This window comes from Haliotis rufescens, unplaced genomic scaffold (genome assembly GCF_023055435.1).
Source record: "Haliotis rufescens isolate VD_foot unplaced genomic scaffold, xgHalRufe1.0.p SCAF_65, whole genome shotgun sequence".
Classification (NCBI taxonomy): domain Eukaryota; kingdom Metazoa; phylum Mollusca; class Gastropoda; order Lepetellida; family Haliotidae; genus Haliotis; species Haliotis rufescens.
In genome coordinates this window covers 450,555-472,829 of record NW_025964356.1, presented here as the reverse complement: position 1 = coordinate 472,829, position 22,275 = coordinate 450,555, and the positions used below count along the sequence as shown (strand labels likewise).

General features: G+C 39.6%; 1 pseudogene; it reads right to left on the bottom strand.

Moving 5' to 3' along the window:
• LOC124129326 overlaps positions 1–22,275 on the bottom strand; it is a 246,727-nt pseudogene that overhangs the window by 164,677 nt on the left and 59,775 nt on the right.

The following is a 22,275-nucleotide window of genomic DNA, read 5'->3' as shown; positions in this document are numbered from 1 at the left end:
TGGATGCACAACTCTTTATAGGGAACTAAATCGGGTAGTTTAACTCCATGTACTATCAAGTCCAAGTGTTTCTGCTAACATCTCAGCAAGAAATAAATTCTCTTCTCCAACGCTTAATTTCAGCATCCCATTCGACTCATTTTGTGTGAGACTATGTCCCAAAGGCTTAAAAATTTCATCATTGAGTGAGCATACGCTGTAATACCCATCAGGTATAACAATGGGAGTGTCATCAATACCTATTTCATCTGTTAATAACTTATTATTTTCTATCGCATCATTTATATTGGTCCACTGCGGGTAATATGTTACATCGCAGATAGCAACTTCAAGTTGACCAGCCGAGTTATTGATAGTATGAAGCAGTTGAATAGACTGACCATTTGTTATTCCCGGGAGTGTAACATACATATTAAATATACAAAGATACTATATCATAACTTAAATATGAAATCAACTTACATTACTAATCAGTCGATTTTAGTAAGTGCCTCTGGTGCTAATTTTTGTTGTTGAATTCCCTGATATCTTTGAAAAATACAGGGTCACGGCAACTAGCGATAAAATGGTGCACGATTGGTTTCACAATCCGATGCAATTTTGTCAGAATCAGTTAAACTTTGCCATATGGTGTGCCACAACAGGATGTGGTGTATCTCTTTATGCCCCTGGATTTGAACTAAATCAGTCTGTTTTATCATTTCAAATGCACTATCAGATTAGACGTATTCTTAAAGAAATAAGTGCTCCATTACCGCAGGATCGAGCGTGGAATTCCACAAATAATCCGTACAATAGGTGGGTATTCGAACGTATTTGTCAGGAATTTAATGTTTCTACGAGTAAAGATTGGCGTCTGAGTGGAGTTAACCATGGTCTAGGTATTCCGTACGCTGGTGCACACTCTGTTAAAGAAGTCAGTGATGATTTACTGAAAAGAGGTCGGCTTCTTCCGAGCTTTGCTCTCTCAAGTAACGACAGGAGAGTCGATCATATGAACTTTAAGGGTGGTGTTGCTTTCACCGTCCAAAAGGTTGAGCAACCACCTGGAAATGCTTGGAATGGATTTCTTTATGATAAAACAGAAAATAATTTTACTAACCCAGAGAACGGGAATAATTGGTTATGGGACGGCGCTCGATGCGCAAAAACAGTTTGAAGCAAACGTGGAGGATGCTATTAATTCACCCATTGATAAAACCATCTTCTATAAAACGTTATCAATATGTATTACAGTACGCTCAATCCAAAGTAGACTACGTTTATGCACCGGGACTATACATGTCTCCGAGTAATATGGAACTTAAGATCGGTCAAGTGATCGGTTATAATAATAAAATTGTTATTGCTTCCGATCAACAAAAACCAGGTATAAATTCAGATATTAATACCGAATTAATAACGCAAACAAACACATGCGAAATGGGAATAGTAAAGCCCCAGATATCTACTGACGCTCCTACTAACACACAACCACAAGTGCCACCACATATTGCAGCTAAAAATCAACAACATATCGATGAAAAAACAGCGCTTATAGTAGGTGGAGTCGCGGCTGGTTTACTCATGATTTGGTTAAATAGTTCTTAATGAACTGATTTGGTTAAATAGTCTTTAGCGGATACGTACAACAGCCTGGCAATTGCTACGATCAGTGCCCACAAGTTTTGACTAAGCCAAGTGGTGGTTTTTGCTAATAAATTCAAGAGCCAGGAAACAATACTCCCTATTATACCGGGAAGTGCAGACGCGGCTTTCCCAGCGAGCTTTCCCAGTGCTTCTCCTAATGCTTTAAAATGCTTTTTTATCCACTCTTTTACACCATTTTTATCACTAGTGTGCCACCTCCTGTACCACCACCATCGGTTAACGCGGACTTGAGGACTTGATCGAGTGAACCAAGTGCCTTTCTATAACTGGAAGCCGCTTTTAGGCGGGCCGATCTTTCGTCTTCTAAGTTACGCAATCTTTCTGCAACGCGGCGTATACTGGATTCATCACCCGCCTGTTCAGACTTCGGGATCCATCAGGGGTCAAAGCAATTCGTCAGTCTGTAACTATAATTAATAACCTGAGTACCATTGATCAGAATCAAACGCTTCTGGTTCGCTTTCCTAATCTCGGCGCACACGACGTGTTAGTTCTGGGAACTGCACGACTATCATTTACAATTAGTTTGAATTCTACCGATGCTAGCAGAGAGCTCGTTCAGAACATAGGTCGTGTGATTGTTAAGAAAATCGCAATTAAAATTAGCGTAATGAAGTTTAAAGTATTGACAACAGCGATGTATATTTCTGTTACATGGATCTCTGGAGAACGGCTAAAGAACGGGAAAACTTACAATACCAAGGTATTTTTAATCAGAACACATTGAGACTGCGTGTAGGTGCTGATAGTGGTGATAATACCGTCATAGGAGATAAGGCTGTTGCTGATGCTTTAGGTAACCGATTCTATATTCCGCTAGACTTTGAATTACTAGATAGTCACATGCCCTTCTATCAAGCATCCCTAGGCAATAGGTTAGAATACAAACTCACTTTTAATGACTACGGCAGAGTAATCAAAGCTACTGAAGATCCTAGTAGCTATTCTATTGACAATATCTCACTGGAGTATGATATGATAACAGATCCCGAATTAGGCAGACAAATTCGTAACCAGTATACCGGAAGTTAAGCCATATTGTAAGATCGCGTGCTTCAACATCAAAAGATCACCAGGAACAAAAGAGATACGACGTGGAATATCAGTCTAAACATTTCTGCTAGATCATTGAAGGGTATTTTGATGTTGTTTGAGGACCCCTCTGATGCATTTGCAAGAGTTACCGAGAAGTTCTACAACCCCAAGATTACAAAAGTAGAATTGACTATCGAGGGCGTGCCTAATCAACTATATAGTCAGGGCATGCGAGCATATCAACAGTGGGATGAGATTAAAAAACTCCCTTCTATAAACCAAAGTCCAGAAGTTAACACGATCGTGAAATATCTGTCTGTCGGGGATGTATCGATGGCTGAATTCCTTACCATGAAGTATGCGCTATGGCTCGACATGCGAACAACAGACGATGACCAACTACACGGCAGTGGGCGGAGAATAGAAAATGCTAGTGAGGGTATTACTACGCAGATAACGAAGCTCCGGGAAGCGGCTGGTAAATTAAACTTATATTTGTATGTGATTATGGATGCGCAACTTAATATACAGAATGGAAGATTCGTGCAAGCGATCTATTAATAATCTTTTACCTAAAGAACCGCACTGTACTATCATCTGCGGGCAAACTGGTTGTGGAAAAACAGCTTATATTCTAAATATTTTACAAAGTCATTATCTGGATGTTTTCGACAATATTATTGTTCTGTGTCTGACTATAAACGTTAATAAAACATACCTATCGAGAGATTGGGTAATGAATGATCCGTGGTACACAGAATTGATCCGAGCGATCGTTTACAAGACTGTTTAAGAGTATGTCACGAAAAATACAAAGGCGAATCAACCCTTTTCATAATAGATGATTGCAGTGCGAGTAAAGAACTTACCAAAAAGAAAGATATGCTTTCATATTAAGCATTCTCCGGTCGGCATACTCAGCATAGCGTTTGGGTATTACTCAAAAATACAACTCTGTCCTGAAAGATCTCAGAGAGCAGACCAAATGGGTAGCCCTGTTTCATTGCAAAGACTGAGATTCATTTGAGGAATGTCTACGCAAAATGATGTTATTTATACCAAGCTCGAGCGAGATAAAGTCAGAAAACTGTTAGCGGAAACGAAGCTTTGTAAACTCGTATTAAAACCGATCAACCAGGTGCTTATGCAATTGCTTAGCAAAAATAGGAACTGCTGAGCAAAAAATATAGCAAAAATTGCCAAAAATATAGCAAAAATATAGCAAAAATACGATAAATTGAACATTAGCGGTGATTATGTAATAATGTGGTTTGAAATCCTCATTCTTTCGCAACAGTTTATTATTTCGGGCTGTATTGGATATGCCATATTTTATTATGTTAGACTGAAATATCTCCTAAGGTATTACATTATGGAATGCGATGAACTCATCGAACAAATGCTCAAAGAAACTGATCAACATGTAGATCAACATACAGATAAATCTTTAGATTAACATAGAGAAAGACTCGATGCTTTGGTAGCCGGTGGAAAATGTTCCCAATATTTGGGGGAAAATTATAACATGACCAATGAAGAAATTAAAAAACTGTATGCGTGTACAAGTCTAGACTGGGAGCTACATGACAAAAACAATAGGTTCGGCTATGTTACAACTATACACAGTCGTAGCCAATACGTTTCTTCCTATCCCGGCAGAACATCGCCCGTATTTATGCGAATCTCTCGAGAAAGACCCATTCATGGAACATGCTATAAGCGCAGTAAGCTGTGAGTTTTATCATAGATATGGAATGTTCTTAGCTCCGGTAACCACCGCTTTAATAACGGCTAGGTATTGTCAATTTAAACATAAGTGCCCACTTACTAATAATGGAGACTCAAGTGACACCGATTGTGGAGACGCAATCACAACAAGTGAACGAGGAAATAACCCCGATTGCGAAATCACACGCCAGAGTGACTAAGAATCCTCTTAAATTCTCAGCTGGTAGGAAGGGTGCGCTAGTGAGGAAGGCAGAACTAATACAGAATATTGAACACAGTCGTCCGATTAAAACTTGGGCTCACTATGCACTAGGAGTTGTTGCTATAGTGGTGGTATGGTTGTTTTATAAGACCGGTTAAGAGAAAACGTCACCCCCGATGGTACAATCACAACAAGAAGTTCAATTAGAGGTTAGCCCTCATATAATGTTATAAAGACAATGACTACTGCAGTAACAGACGGTAAAATGTTGGTAAACGCAACGTATCATTCAGCGGTGGTCAGCGGCTTGGCCTTTGGCTATGCCCGTATAGCTAAAATGATTACTAAAGCCACACCACCCAAGCTAGATTTTAATGGTTATGATATCGGTATGATGGTTCTTGATATTGGATTGGCAATGTCTACAAAAGATATGCTCATCAAACAAGGACTTATCCCAGAAGACATAATGAAGTAATTAAACATTTGAATATTTTATATTATTGAACCTTTGAATATTTTATATTCATATAAATATGGCAACAATTTGCGATGATGGTCGGTGGAGCTATTGTTAATGCTCTCGCTTTTTCAGGGAGTAATTATTTCTTTTCTACTCTGAGGGAATCAAACGCTAAAGAAGTTGAACAGGAGCGTAAACGACATAATAAAGCATTCGAACAACTTGAAGCAGCCCAGTCACAATGGGCCAGACAGAGGATGTTGAGATTAGATTTTATTAATGATGAACTGTGTAAACAAGGACATTCAATTCAAACCTTTAAGGATGTTGAATCTTCCATGCACGAATACTTTCTTGTTTATGGAAAGAAACTTGACCCAATACAGAGACCAACAATAAGTCAGTTTTATACACCATCAGAAGCTCAGAAAGACCGCGAGATAGCGTTTATAATGTTTGGGTTATCAGTCATTGTAATTTTCAGTTATACAATAACTACACATAAACCATGATCTATTGTGTATCAGCCATGTCACCCTGACTGCTAATCTATAAATAGCGCTGACTGGCTGTTCAGCTATGTCGGGCTGACTGTTGTCTATTTTTAGCTACACATAAGCTATGATCTATTACGTATCAACTAATCTATAAATAGCGATGACAACTATGACTCACCAGTGGAGATGTGATTTGCATTTAGACAAATGATATGATAGATGTATAACCATGAATCTGTGCAGATTTACACTCATGGGGAAGCCGATTCAATGCAACCTATGTTGTGTGGGCATTTACTGTGGGATCCACTCTTATTATATCAGACAGGGAAACATAAATTACGTTTGTTCTGTATGTGGGATAGGGGTCAAAGGTCGTTATTGTTTATGTAAGAAACACGGCGCTGATAGGGTCAGGAACCAGATTATTTACGCTAGGAAGAGAGATTACATCAACGAGTGGAATAGGTTGGGGAGAATACGTATTTAGATATATGAAAAACAACCATTTAGAGATTTGACTCATTTTGCATATACTGTACCATTAAACCACAATGGTTTTTGTGAGAGAGTTGAAGGCTTTGGCAAAACAACGTGGTTTACATGGATATTCTCGAATGAGAAAAGCTGAATTGATTCATTTACTCGGTTTGGAAAACAACAAACCCCAGACTGTTAGAGAACTCAAAGCTCAAGCGAAAAAAAGTGGGTTGAGAGGTTATTCTCGGATAAGAAAAGCTGAATTGATCACTTTTCTAGATAATTATAAATCAGTTGGCATTGTGTTGATAATAATGGGTTAAAATTTGTACCCACAGCCGGCGTTGGTAAATATCTAAGAGGTTGGAAGATGGATATTAATTCCAACATGGATGTTAATGATGTTAAGCCCATCGTATCGAGCAAAATTAACGAGGAGTTACATGATTTAAATAGTATAAAATACCAGCTGAGGGTTAAAATGTCATTGAGTTAAAGTAACGCAGACGATAACGCTGAACATACCAAACCTTATTTCCGGAGCAATCAAGAAGTTATAACCGAATCCGATACTATAAACACATCATAAGATACATCAATTCAGAGGATACAGGAAACTTTAGAACGCTGGACTAATAGAAGTTCTGGTTGGGGTGTGGATAAAATCGATAGTTTATATTTAGATATAGCAAATTATATGCCTTTCAAAGGTGGATCTTATATAGCTTTACCCCCGTATTATAAGAAGAAAAAAGCCATAATTAATGTAAAAGATAAAGGCAATGACTGTTTCAGAATGATGATAAGATCTGCATTGTTCCCCGCAGATTCTAAAATTGCAAATAGACCTTCTAGCTATCCCCAAAACGGACTCAAGTTTGATGGTATAGATGAACCTACACCAATATCACAAATTGATAAGGCGGAAAAGCAAAATAATTTAGCAATAAATGTTTTCGGACATTCTTCTAAAGGAATTGTTGTACACAGGATAAGCTCCGCCCCAGAACATATTCCCAAAATCAATTCATTTCTGATCGAAAAATATGGTAAATCAGGCCACAAAGTTGCGACTAAATTGGTCGCCATGGCGATCTAGTTTTGTATTTTGCGACTGGTATTTTCATGTCAGTTGCCAACTGGCTCCTTGTCTTTAATTAAGTTTGGCGACTAAATATCTCTTGTCATAAGATATTAAAAAAGATCATTTTTAGTGCGGTAACTTCAGTGAAAAAAATCGATATCAGAACATAATAACATCGACTAGATCACTGCTAGGCCATGTGTACTGTTTTCGCTTTCGATATGAAGCTCCATACCTGGAATGAAGGAAGCACTTTCCGTTATTAAGTAATGCACTAACGGTGTTAAGAGTTTAGTACCCACGCATGCGCTGTACGACATCCGCCAAGGTGACAGCTGTGGCGGTCGTTTCGCCGTTCAAAAACACGAAGTATTTTTCCATATTTGCGCAAGTCAAAACAACAACAAATCGTTGTCAATCGGCAAATGATGTATACCGTATTTCCTTAAGTATAGTGTGCACCCCTCTCTTGCGGATTCAGAATTCTTTTAGGAAAAAAATTCGAATAGATCTTCCAAGCGCAGAAAAAAAATTACACCGTAGATATATCTACCCCTTTAGCGAAGTCCGGCAAACGAACGGGTGATGAGAAACATGGTCAGTACAAATTCGAGATTTGAGAGAAAAAATCACCAGACATGTTGATTTACCCTTTAAATTGTATTTTTTGTTCTGCTAGCTAGGCATTGTTTTATATCCAGGGATTAAGATTACCATGTGTATCTTCTCGTAAACTAAGCCGGACGCAGCAATCAGCTGTACACACATTTTCTTGGAATTTACCGGTGATTCAGTCAAGACACACCCAACGATATAACTTTACAGGGTTTTAATGCAAGGATCGGCAAACATTGTACCTGAAACTATTTTTTTATCAGGAATAATATATTCCAATATCTTGTTAATTTAGATGCAGCTTTTACTAAACATATTTGAAATAATAATAACCCTAAGCGAAGCAGCTGATTGCTATTACCAGGTATTACATGGTTTTACATGGAACCAGTCTGACCAGTCACCGTCAAGGCTCCCGCGCACGTGATCGTGTGATCGCGTGAATTACGTGTTGACATAGAATCGTCCAACAAAAACAAATATGACTTTTAACGAGTCAAAGTATGGCATTTATGACATATGTATCCATTCTCTGTCAACTAAAGTTCGTTTCAAGGCGTCAATACCGGTAATCTGACCGTGGTTTCTGTTAATAACGGTGAGTTGTGCAATCTTCCGATCGCTTCACACACGATTTCGCCGAAATTAATTAAAACAATATCAAAAGTAATTTTGAATAAAATTAATGAAATAAGTTACAAAGGTAAGTCCAGATATACAAAGAACACTTTTTATAGTCAGACAGTGTAATTACATGATTAATTTGCGTACTTCAGTATGGATTTGTTGACATGGTATTTCCGGTGTTACGTGCTCACGGTAATGTCTTTCCATGGGGGTAAAACATCAAAATTCATTATTTCGTGTATAATGCGCACCCCCTTCTACACAGCTGTGGTTTTTTTTGGAAAAAAATGCGCAGTATACTAAAGAAAATACGGAATGCTTTGAATGGCGAAGCTGACACGGAAGTTTCATCGTCTGTCGACACGTTCGATGAACCAAAACCTGCAACTGGCACCGGTAAACTGTCAGATGATGTTACTGACACAATGTTCTAAAGCTTGTTTGTCTGAAAAACTCAAAAGCTTCAACAACAGTTGTTGTTCATGATATAAAACTGATTATTCAAACTAATGGATTTTTTTGTGTTTTGTTATGCAGAAGCTCAGTTAAATTACAAGTCATTACTTTTGGCTCCTTACATTTTGCCTTGGCTCCTTGAAATTCTATTTGGCTCCTTGAAAAAAAAAATTAGGAGCCAAGTGGCTCCTTTGAATTTTTTTTAACTTTGTGGCCTGTAAATATCATTATACATGGATAAAGAGTTTAAGCAGACTATTATACGATCAAACAACCCATAAGGAAAAGAAATATTTCTGTGAAAGATGCCTGCATGGGTACAGCAGACAAGATCTATTAGAAGCGCATAAAGAAGACTGCAGAGGTGTTGATTTGCCTAAAGAGGGAAAAAATATATTAAAATTTGAGCATTATTGTAATCAAATGCCAGTACCTTACGTAATTTAAGCCGACTTCAAAGCACTTATCAAACCTATAGAAAATACCGACCGAAGCAATCAAGATAGATTTACATATAAAACTCAAGAACATATTTCTTGTTGGTTTGGATATATAGTTGTAAGGTATGACTGGGTATGTTGGAAAACAAACCCGCCCGTGATGTACAGAGGTCCCGATTATCAGGGAGCCGCGCATAACGAGTGTAACTTGAAACTAAAAATGAATTCTCAAACAATACCAATCCCCGTTGTGTTTCACAACCTTAGAGGATATGATTCACATCTCATCATGCAAGCTATCTCAAAGACCGACGGCGGCTTAACGTGCATTCCTTATAATATGAAAAAATACATATCATTATCGTTGACTAAAACTATACATTTTACGGACAAGGATGGGAAAGCTAGAACAAAGCAAAGTAATGGACTTAGATTCATAGACTCCGTACAGTTTCTGTTATCTTCCCTGGACAATTTAGCTAATGCGAACAATCCCGATGACTTTGCAATAACAAATCAATATACTGATCAGTTAACACGGCACTTGTTGCTAAGAAAAGGTGTATATCCTTACGAATATATGGATGATTGGTCAAGATTCGACGAAACTAAATTACCACCCCTTGAATCATTCTATAGTAACTTAACAGAATATAAAATAACCGATGCCGATTATGAACACGTTCTGACGGTCTGGTAGGTTGTAAGAATTTAGGCGGTTATCACAATCTGTATTTAAAAACCGATGTACTGTTACTCGCCGATGTATTCGAGATATTTAGAAAGACATGTTTAAAACAATACGGCTTGGACCCAGCATGGTACTATTCCAGTCCTGGACTATGGTGGGATGCATTGTTGAAGAAGACTGTAGTAGAACTAAAACTACTCACCGATTACGATATGCACTTGTTTATTGAGAAAGGATTAAGAGGTGGTATATCGATGGTAGCGAAAAGGTATTCTAAGGCTAATAATAAATTAGTGGAAGGATATGATCTGAGTAAACCCGACACGCACATATTATATCTCAACACCAACAATTTGTACGGATGGGCTATGAGTCAACCTTTACCCAAGGGTGGTTTTGAGTGGGTCGATGTGAATGATATCGAAGTGAATAATATTCCCTCAGATTCCGATAAAGGGTACATACTAGAAGTTGACTTGGAATATCCAAATTTGTTACATAAAGACCATAACAGTTATCCGCTAGCTCCTGAAAGGTTAATGGTGAATAAAGATTGGATGTCGGAATATCAACACTCCTTGATGGGTAATACTAGGTTAGCTAACGTAGAAAAACTCGTACCAAATTTGATGGATAAGACAAAATATATAGTTCACTACAGAAATCTCCAGTTATATCTATCATTAGGTATGAAACTAAAGAAAATACACAGAGTTCTAAAGTTTGATCAAAGCCCTTGGATGGAGCCCTATATAAGGCTGAACACAGATTTAAGAAAGATAGCTACCAGCGATTTCGAAAAGAATCTATATAAGCCCATGAATAACTCAGTATTTGGTAAAACTATGGAGAATCTAAGGAAGCATGTTGATGTTAAATTAGTCAGATCTAATGAGGAAGAAAGACTCAGGAAACTTATAGCCAGTTCAGCTTTTAACAGAAGCAAGATATTTGATAATGACTTAGCCGCACTACATACGCAGAAGAGTAATATAAAATTCAACAGACCGGTGTATGTTGGTATGAGTATTCTCGACTTAACACTTAATGTATGACTTTTATTACAACGAACTTAAGAAGCACGGTGATAGATGTGAGGTGTTATATACCGACACACAGATTCTTTGTTGATGGAAATACAAACCGAGGATGTGTATAAAGATATGGCAGAAAAAATAGATATGTACGACACGAGCGATTACCCAAAAGATAATCCACTGCACAGTGTAGTAAATACAAGAGTCATCCGAAGATGACATATCCCCCTGACGTGGCATGTCGGTAAACTGTGTGTACCTTCAAATGTATTTAGATTGGCAAGGAAATCTTTTTCCTTGATGCCAAAACCAGAAATATAATGAAGGTTATTAAATATTGGTTCATGTAGCTCACTTTCTGATGATCTCATGAAATTGTAATAACAATAACTTTGCAGATTCGCATATGAATAGCTCTGTAGTAGCCTCATGACACAAAGGCATAAAGAGAATGTACTAGGGATTGACAAAAAAAACAACCTAAACATCTTGTTTCATTATATGTCAGGGGCTACAAATTAAAAAGATTAAAATCTATAAATAACAAACTGCACTACTAGTGAACATGATTGATATTTGCATTAAGTTTGGTGAATCTCTGTCGCATGGTTTAGAAGATATGTTCCAGACGAGGACATTACCCTAAGTTCATCAATTTTCAATTTAAATTGTAAAAAGAAAAAAAAGAAAAAAATCTGTTAATAGCAAAGGCACCACTACATAACCTGCTTGATAGGTGTAAAAACTTTTGAGAAGCTAAGTTGTATGGTTCGGGAGATATGGTCCGGACAAGAGCACTACCCTCAAATTTCCTAAGTTCATCATATTTCCATGGAAACGACAAAAATAAAAAATTCTAAAAATCTCTAAATAGCAAAAGGCACTACTACGGAGCCTGATTGGTAAGTGTACCAAGTTTTGTGAAGCTAGGTTGTACGGTTTAGGAAATATGCTCCGGACAAACAATGATTACAGACGGACAGACAAATGGACATTATATGTCGGGGGGATAAAAAAGGTATTAGGTAAGAGGAAGGATGAATGTGCTGGGACCCTATTGTGGAGTATGTCGGATTAAGACCTGTTCTATAAAGAAGTCCGATAATGGGGAGATAAGAAAAGCTAAGGGTGTTAAGAAGTATGTGGTAATAAAGCATATCAAACACGAACAGTATAAAGAAGCATTATTCAACGGTAGAACAATCAAACACGAGATGAACTCTTTAAGAAGTTACAATCACAAGATATATGGATTAAGAATGAACAAGACATCATTATCCCCCTTAGATACAAAGAGATGGATTGATAAGGATGGTGTAACTACCTATGCTTATGGTTACTTAGGGTGGTAATACTGTATCGTTGGAAACTATGAGCAACTCTTCTCGTACAAATGCCCTGCCCGGTCCATCTTTAAGATAATAAAGAATAGGCTCTCCTTCTTTAATAACCAATCTACTAATGTTATATGTCTTAAGGGACCAAGTCGGATCGGTTGCGCGACATAGGCCTCTTTCGAAGTTCACCGGGCTGGTATAAATATCTTACGCTTACTCTATCCGGATGTTTTTGTTCTTTGCCTTTCCTCGGTGCTGAAGAATGGGAAGTCACAGATTTCATTTTAATTGCATCGGATGGTTTCTTCCCGATTAATCTCGTTACTTCATTATTCAGCACTGATACAACAGCTGATAATTGTGTCACCCATTCAGTTGATCTTAATCGTTCCGATTTCATTTCATCGAATACTGATAGCCAAACAAACGTTCCGCTAATGTCCGGTTAAATCTTTCAACGATAGCTTGACTACGGTGGGCCTCTTTTTCACCACGCCTGATTTCAACATCATGCTTTGTTAACAGTTTAGTTATTGATCCCATAAACTCCCGACCAGGATCTACTTGAAATAGCTTAGGCCATTTTAGTGGTCCCCGTTTATATATGCGGCTCAGTGTATTAGCTACTTCTGTTGAATCTTTTGAGGTTAATGGCTCAGTCTCTTTGTATCAACTAGCCACACCCACTATGGTGAAAACATATTTATACGCTTTGCGTCTTACCTTATCATGGGGAAGAAACAAGAGGTCAGTCTGATGAACTTCATTCGTTGTAAAAATATCAAACTTCTTCCTCGGTATATAAGGCGGTGCCGGTAAGTCTATTTGCCACATCGCTTGTTTCTTTAACCAATCCTTGGCCACATCTTTAGATACCTTAGCCGCTGTGGCTAATTTTTGTATTGCTCCTATACCTTTCCAATATCCTCGTGGGCTATAGTAAATTTTATCCAATATTAATTAATATTGATGTTTCTTTTAATACGACTCATGACGATCGTTGAATCGCATCGTCATTTTTGCATTAAAAATTCCCTCTGTAGAAGTGGTATAGGTATATAAATCTGGCTGCAGTGGGGTTGCTGCTCTTAGTTCTTGAAGCAGTTGATACTCAAGGTGCTCCTAATCCATCATACACCTAACAGACAGGATAATGCAGGTGTCAGATCCTCACCCCCGCTTTTTTCGATAGAAGGAGGAGTGGATGATAGTTTGCGCTGCGACAATTGGCGCAAGGGAATATATGCCCTCTAGGTCCGCAAGTAAAAGCTGGTGAAGGTGGTTTGTGAGGCTCACTGACAGCTAGACACCACTTGTTCCACCGTGAAACGGATGTCCATGAAGCGAGACTCGTAGCTCTTATGAGCCGAGCAGGATCCAAGGCAGGGAGTGGAATTCTGTGCCTGCATATAACTTGCTGCAATGGTAGACTTAAGCCAGCCCGCTATCGTAGCCTTGGTGATGTCCTTGTTGGAATGAGGCTTGCAGGATATGAATTGTCTCCTCAGATGGCGTCTATGTGGATCTGTAGCCAAGAGAGAATTTGAGATCTCTGATTGGACAGAGAAGTCTGTCTGGTTGATCCACTGTCGGCCCCAAGGCAGGAATGGTATAGTGTCTATGGACCATGGTGGTAGACTGATTTTTGGCTACAAAATCTGGGAGTGATCTTAGAGTAATTGAGGTCCATGATGTTGATCATGGGTAAGACTAGAATAGTCCACAGCATGGAGTTCTGAAACTCTTGCTGCTGTTGCCATGGCTAGCAGGAAGTAGGCTTTCCTGGATTTTTGGAGTAAGGCCAGGGGCATGTAAGGTTCTGTTAAAAGTGCCCATAACACAACAGATAGATTACACTTGGGGAAGATACGAGGGGTGCGAACATCTTCTAGTAGGAAGGATCTCATTAGTCTGTTTAGAAAGGGATGGTTTCCAATTGAGAGTCCATCATGCTGAAGTACAGAGTGAAGTGCCAATTTGTAACCTTCTATTGTCCAATGTCAGAATTTATTGTCCTGACGTAGATGTAGTAGAAAGTCCGCTACAATAGGGATGGAGATAAGTTAAAATCCCTTGTCATCTTCTCCACTGGACAAACTTATACCTATCTATTGTCTTATAAAAGGAAGATGGAGGTCTCCATGATCTTGCCACAGCTTCAGAGGCAGGTCCAGAGTACCCTGATTTTGCGTGATAATTTCCAGATGGTTAGATGTAGGCTGGGCAGGTTGTCTTTAGAAAATGCTTGACCTGGACTGTCGTAACAGATCTTGGCGGAGAGGGTACTTGAGAGGCTCTTCCATTAATAGACTTAATAATCTGGGGAACCACGCTCTGTTTGGCCAGATTGGTGCTATCAAGATTATCATGCAATCCGTCTCCTCCACCTAGTGGATGACCTTGTCTAGGAGAGACCATGGTAGGAATGCATATGCAAATAGACCCATCCAATCCATCGATAGCACATCGATCTGGTGACCCATTGGATCGGGAACTGGACTGATATAAATGGTTTAGGCAGTTGGCAAAGAGATCTAGATGCGGTGTGTGTGCCATAACGTGGTTACCCAAGCAAAGATCTTGGGATGTAAGGTCCATTCTATTGTCACTATTCTCCCCTGTCAGCAAAGGCTGTCAGCAATGGAGGTAAGGGTAGCTGGTCATCATGTCTGAGCTTGAGTAGACTTTCAGAAGCCTGATGTACAACCTTGCCTGCATAACTGGGCCATGGCAATGTCTGGTATATATGTTGAGATGATGTAGGAGCATGACATCCTCCGTATTCTAGCATCATAAGTGGTGCATTTTCTGTCCTTGGAGGTTGGAGTACAGGCATAAGATGATATAACTCATGTCAGACTAAGGAATGTCAGACTGATTAACCTCCTCATATAGGTCCGATTTAGCCTCCGAATGACCATGGGTAACTCCCAGGAGGGGTGGATGTTCGTCATAATCCATACACTTAACTTGTTCCCAGTGCGGTTCATCATCGGCTGGTGTCCAGGACTCTGCTTTGAGTAAGGTCTGTGCAGCTTGTGATGACTGCCTGTGTATAACAGAACCCGTATGGGAATGATGGTAGACACTGTGCTGTCTGAGCGGGTAGCGTCGGTTGATGATGACTATGCAGTTGAAGGGACGTTCACGTAACGGTCTGCTGGGCTACTGTGGGGTCCGTGGGGTGACTGTACAGAGTCTTAGATGAGGGAGATGGTCTTGCGGTACCGTGACAGGGCCCAAGTGGAGATCTAGATGCCCGTGGTTCACGGGAGGTAATGCTTGGGAGCTTCTACCCGGCTGATCTGTATGGTCATCTGGGGTAAGCAATATAGCTGTGGCTGTGGTCTGAACAGCCACAGCTGTCCCCCATGCAGCCTCTTGGCCGGGAGACTCTTCTTAGCCAATACTGTCTGCTTCTTTCTAAGCAACTCCATCTCCTGAGATTTTGCTGAGAAGCGGGACTCAAACAGTGACTCCATCATCTTCTTCTGCTGGTTGAAGAACTGTTCATGTTCATAGAGAATGCAGAAGTAGATTCATTTGACGGAGTAGAAGGTAGGGATGCTGTGACAGGGTCAGAGGCTAGGTCTGAGTCAATGGCTGCTATCATGTAGACCTTCTTCTTAACAGCTTCTCTTCATCTAGCTTTCGTCAAGGCTTCTGCTAGTTTGTTGAAGCCATACTTTAGACAGAGTAGAGTACTGATCGCATCTTGCCTCTTCAGTGCAAGTAGCCTCCCTGCACTTCCAGCAGTTGCTGTGAGGATCCACCGTGATCATGAAATGGCCACACTTCTTACAAGCAGGAGGAGGGGGAGACTCCATGACAACCTCACAAACACCTCACACCAGCAATACTTACGTGAGTACGATCGTCACTACAATTAGCAGCTCCTAATATGACTTAACATATCTGTTTTAAGAAAACTATAGAACGATCTTAGATTAAATGTGACTACATCCAAGTGCTAGATCGTTACAACTATAACAATAGGTGTTGACTCTAGCACACACAGGAAAGAAGTGAGGTTTCCCGCCATTATGCACGTCATAGCTTGGGTTGCTTTAGTGCTTTTCGGGAACAACTAATTGTGTGTAACTGACAGTGAAGAGGACGTCCGTTGAATATTTAGTTATTGTGATTGAAGCCAAAATACAGGATTTATGGCAAAGATGTAATAGAGGTAGAGGATTCGCAAGAATTATGAAGGATGCGCCCTTGAAGTTTGCTATACATGCAGGGGCCACATGTCAGCAAGTTTATTTTCTCTCAACGAAGCAAGTAGATTGTAAGATTTTGATTTGTAATAACAGTTGACATAACTCATTAGTACTAGAAATAAATACAAAAAAAGATGATGACATGTTTACCTGCAATACAAGCTGTCTGGAGATGAATATTTTGCTTGAACGATCTCAGCATATCTGAAAGACATACAACAAATCAGTTTCTGAAAATGTCTAACAATGACATTCATGTGTATGTTTTGGTCGGAGAATATTCACTCATTGAATGGGAGTTACCTCTCCTACCACACTGCAGTAGTTAGTTAAGTGTCTTATGTAAGGACAGGTACTGATATCTTGAGATACAATGAATCTGGTAGAAGACACAGTAGAGAGGAAGTCTTAACGACCCTTACTTAGCCTGAGGCTTGAAGGGGGGTTAATTTCATCTTCAAGAATCTGTGCGAAAACCAGAGGACCCAGCTGATAAAGCTCACCATCTCAAACCAACAAATCTTCCACGTAGTAGTTGGCAAGATGGAATTTGTCTGCCACAATCAACAGTTTATGTCTGTGACAGAACAATTGGTGAGTAATGATAGTCAGGGCTCATAAAAAATTTTAATCCAAACTTGCTGCCACAAGTCAATACCATGGACGAATCGATTGTGTAGTTGCAAGTGCACTGATCTCATGTGAATTGTTTCCTTGTGGCGGCTGCAATCCAGTGTCCTGATAAGCTGCCAAGATCATTGCTGGTAATAACACGGCTAAGGTATTCTTGGATACTTCCTTCTTACTAGTACAGGCGTTTGTGCTGTCATTGAAAAAGGCTGCATGATCTTCAGCATGTTCCAGCACTTCTTCAATGCCTTCACAGGACAGGACTTGACATCCTTTGCCACAAGATAGAGGAGAAATCATACCCACTGGGATTTCAGGTTTGACTAAGCCCCAGCAACCTAAACTGGTCGTAAGAGGTGACTTCATGCATCAGGGAGTCAGGCTTAGTGATTTGATGATTTGGTTACAGACCGCCATCATATAGCCGGAATATTGCTCAGTACAATGCTAAATAACAAAGACACACTCACCTATGTACGTCATAGCAATCCTGGCAAAAACACTTTCTAACACAGTCCAACCAACATGGCAATTGGTACTTACAGCACAGGTACTCAGAGACAAAAGAACTTTTCAAAGATTCTGTCAGTTTTGCTAATCTAGAAATTAATCAGTTCTTATATAGCAGGGCTAACTCATCACACACACACTGACATCTCACTTTATTCAAACGCCTCACTCAGAAATATTCCAGCTATATGAATGTAGTCTGTAAGTAATCGTGTCTGGGCCATACAATCCAGTGATATTGTGAGCAACTATCGATGTCACCATACGGTGACAAAGTATCAACTAAGTCACTGAGCATGACCGTCCAAGCTACTAAGTCGCTTTTCACAATCATTGTTGATGGGAACAATTCTAACTTGGAATCCCAACTGGTTATTGGACATCTCAAAGCACCTAAAGTTGGAAAAGTTGGATGTTGACAGTGCCTGCTGTAAACATTGGAGCATGAACTCAAAACCTAAGTGAACTAGATTAGAAGAGTGGGCACCTTATGACAAGGGTACATTTTGGTTCTCATCAGTCAAGTACACCATGGCCCAAATATACCATCTTATAACTGCAAGTTTAATGTCAGCATCTGAGAGAGGAAAGCAAATGTTGCATCTTGAGGCAAATTTATCCACATGAAGTGAATAGGTTACCTTCTGCAATACGGCAAACAAAACAATCACCCAAAAATCATGAACTGCCAGGTGAAGCCATAACTCTGCTTCAGCAAGCTTTACCCTTCATGATAGGTACAACCCTAAGTGTCCATCAAGGAATTTGAAAAATTGAAGCAGCCTCAATCATCATTTTCTTGAATGCCCCCAAACTGCCAGGCAGGGCAACAACAACTACCATCTTTTAACATTTGTGCAATGGCAACCTTCCATTCCATGCTCAATCTATTAGACCTTGGATGCGGTCTATCATCAGAGTTGAAGATATTTAGGAGCATGGAAAAATTGCAAAGGTCTTTCAACTGAAAAAGGTTACTGTCACAGGATCATGTCATGTAAGTTGGCTGTCACAAGAAGAAGACCCTAGCCCTTGTCTTGATGGCCGTAGTAGTGACTGTTGTGGCTTTGACCAACTAAGGCGTAACTGCCAGACATGTCAAATTGGCAAAAACCCTGTCCCACAATTCGTAGACACTTTGGGTACACTTGAACTCAAAAGGTGTAGGATGGTGAAACTTTACCTGGACCAACCTACCAACACAAGCTTGTTCCTTGAACCTTCTCTTTTCGAAGTCAAGTTTGGTTACTTGGTCAATCATTGTTTGAAATAATTGAGATACCAGGCTGCCATCAGGACACACACACTTTAAAAGCTGCAGGCCCCAACTAAACTCTTCAGCCTCTCATTTAAATAACTGCAGCTTACTGTGACAAATAAATCAACTTGTTAATTTACTGCAGGCAATAATTAAGGGCCCATACAAATTTGGAACTTCAAGCCAAGACACGAGATGTGCCTGCCATGGGTCTACGAGCAGGTGCTTATTTCATGCGGGTTTAATGCCGCTTTTAACATTCTTCCAGTTATATCACAGCGTGTCAGCTTAATGTGGGAGGAATGCAGGTCTCAGATGTTTACTACTTCGGTGAAACCCACGAGCACAGGTATGGTGCTGACAAACCTAGAAACATAATCGGGGTGAACCAGGATTCAAACCCACAATCATAGGTTTCTCTGGCGTGCCCAAGGGATGCAACTCTGCACAGCGAATAGTGGCGCCTTAGACGACAGGGCCACAGGTGAGTGCAGGAGAATTCTTATTTCATGTATGGATATCTTCCCATAGATCGGATGATTAATCTCTGAGATCTGATAGGATAGATGAAAACACTTCTTCAGCCACAGGTTCACATTCTGTTGTTCTTGTCTGGCTGAACTAGGAAGTCCAGAAACTCCAGAACTGTCAGAAGACAGAGGGTGGTTATGAGAAACCAGAAGCCAGGCTGGATTTGCTGCCGAAGACGAGTATGAGTATGAGATGCTTGAATTTGAACCAGTTCTTGAAGACCAGAAACAGAAAATCGGACATTATCTGCAGTCAAAGAGTCAGAAGCACGTGGAGGTTGCGTACAGAATGAAAGAAACCAAGCTAAGATCTACGCTTAGGCCTGGGAACAGAACAAAAGTTACTCTACCTCCTCTATGTTGCATTGCCGCATCAAACAGCTGATGACCAATTTGGAATGGAATATTATTTTATATTCAGCAGTGCAACAGTGACTGTGGAGACAAAGTCTTAGTGTGTTTCATCAGAGATAACAAAATGTTGGGGCCATCAGACTGATGTATGTCCGGTGATAATGTGGTTGACAATGGATTGGAAGCCTCATAGTTGTTTATGAATTGTGGGTGAAACTCAAAATGTCAGACATGGTTTCAGGAGTAACAATTTAAAGATATGTTGAGATTGGATCAGAATCTTTTGAGGAAACTTATGTGAACATGCAAGGTCAACTTCCTCCATCCAGTAGTTTCAGGGGAGGGGTTATGCAGTGGAAGGCGATGATGACGTGTCTACCTTCCATCCTTCCACTTCAACATGAAATTATACAATTAATGGGGAACTAAACATGATTCTTTTATGATGACATAGATGGGGAGCTAAATGTGATTCTCTTATGATGACATAGATGAAAATAAAGAAACTATTGTAGGTACATTAAAACAAATGTAGGATGAACAACTAACTATAGGAGCAAGTACACACTTTACATTTATAAAGACCTTAAAATTGGTCTATGAGAACGAAAACTAAAGTGTGTCTTGCTCCATCAAACAAAAAGGCTACACTGACTATTTTAAAATGTGTACTCTTTAGATTAACAAAACAAAACAACTTACTCAGTAATTCCAAGGACAATGAATGAGAAAATCCCTTGACATCATCAAAGCCTCCAATAAGATGCAGATTAAGTCTGAAAAAAATGTATGCAGACAAATTAAACAGATGAATTATGCCATCAAATGTGTAAAATTGTGAAACTAGAAACCAAACAATAGTTATCATTGTGTATAATTCTAAGAATACTACCTTTACTAGATCATAGCCATAATTCCTGTATCTTAGCTGTCCTCACACCATAAACTGTTCTGAATTTTCAACAAAAGTCCTCTTCACTGTCTAACAAGCATGAAATACTCATATCCCCCGCCAATATGACATTTCCGGTTGTGTGCAATGCATTAGCTCCTATGAACTATGTTCACTGGACTTTTTTGTAAACGGCCTAATTGCAGCACTAAAAAGGTTATTACTGGCGATGTTTGCCATCTGCAGTTTATAATAGAATACATGTACGTAAGTGTATTTGTAATGAGTAAGGATGAGACATATGGACGAACAACTTCTTTATTACAATTAGGAGAAACGTTTCGGTGCAGGTTCTAACACCGTTATCAAGCAAGTGAAGTACAGAGTGACTGACTGACTGACTGATATAGAAGATTTAACGTGCGCTTTCCGACTGCAGCGTATTTCGCACACGGGCCTGCCCAGGCCATTTAGTGTATTCCGAGAAGGGTGAAAGTGGTGTGTGCAACCCAAGAGGGGGCTTTTAGGGGTTGCTTATATCGATTTTTGAAATTTTAAAATTTGGAATAAATGCCGAGGTGGGTGGAGGAGGGAACTAAGGGAGCCGGGTGAGGTGGGTGTTTGTATGTTTATTGGATTTTGGATTGGTAGATTAATTAGTTTTTAGATGCGCTTAATTAGGCCTGTTTTGATTAGGAATACGCCTAGGGCCTTAAAGTTTTCTAGTTTATTTTGAGGGTTTAGTATTTCATCTAGAGTAGGAACCATATTTAGATTGAGGTTGGTTTGTAGTGTGGTTCTGTGTGTTTGGTAGTGGGTGCAGTGGATGAGTGCGTGTTCTGTGGTTTCGGGTTGTTTGCAGTGGGGGCAGTTGCCTGTGGTATGTCTTTTAAGTTGTTTTAGGTGGTTATTTAGGTTCGTGTGTCCTGTTTGGAGTTTTGTAATTAATCTGTCAATTTTTTTAGAGGGGTGTAGGATTTTAGGTTTGGCTAGTGGTTTTCTGAGCACTTTTTGGATTTGGCTATTTGAGTTTTGATATTGATTATGCCATTTTTTGGTTATTTTTTGTTTGTTTACACTTTTAATTTCTGATTTTGAGATGGGTAGGTTTAGGCTTATTTCTGGTATTTTGAGAGATAATTTAGCTGCTTTATCGGCGCTTTCGTTGCCGTAAATTCCTACGTGGGCGGGGATCCACAAGAAGGTTATTTGTTTGCCTGCTTTTGTTAGGTCGTTGGAGCTTTTAAGTATTTGGTTTATTAATTTAGGTCGTTTTTTTGTATTTTTGTTTTGGAGGGCTTGTAGCCCACTAAGCGAGTCAGTGAGAATTAGGATTCTTTTGTTGTTTTTTGATTGTTGGTTATGCAGGGCTGAGGCCATGCCCATAAGTTCGGCCGTGAATATAGATTGGTTGTTAGGGAGTCGGTAAGATTGTGTGGATATAACTGGTTGTGTGGTATGGACTCCGAAACCTGTGTGGTTGGAGATCGGGTCTGAAGATCCGTCAGTGTATATGTGACACCAATTTGGCCAATT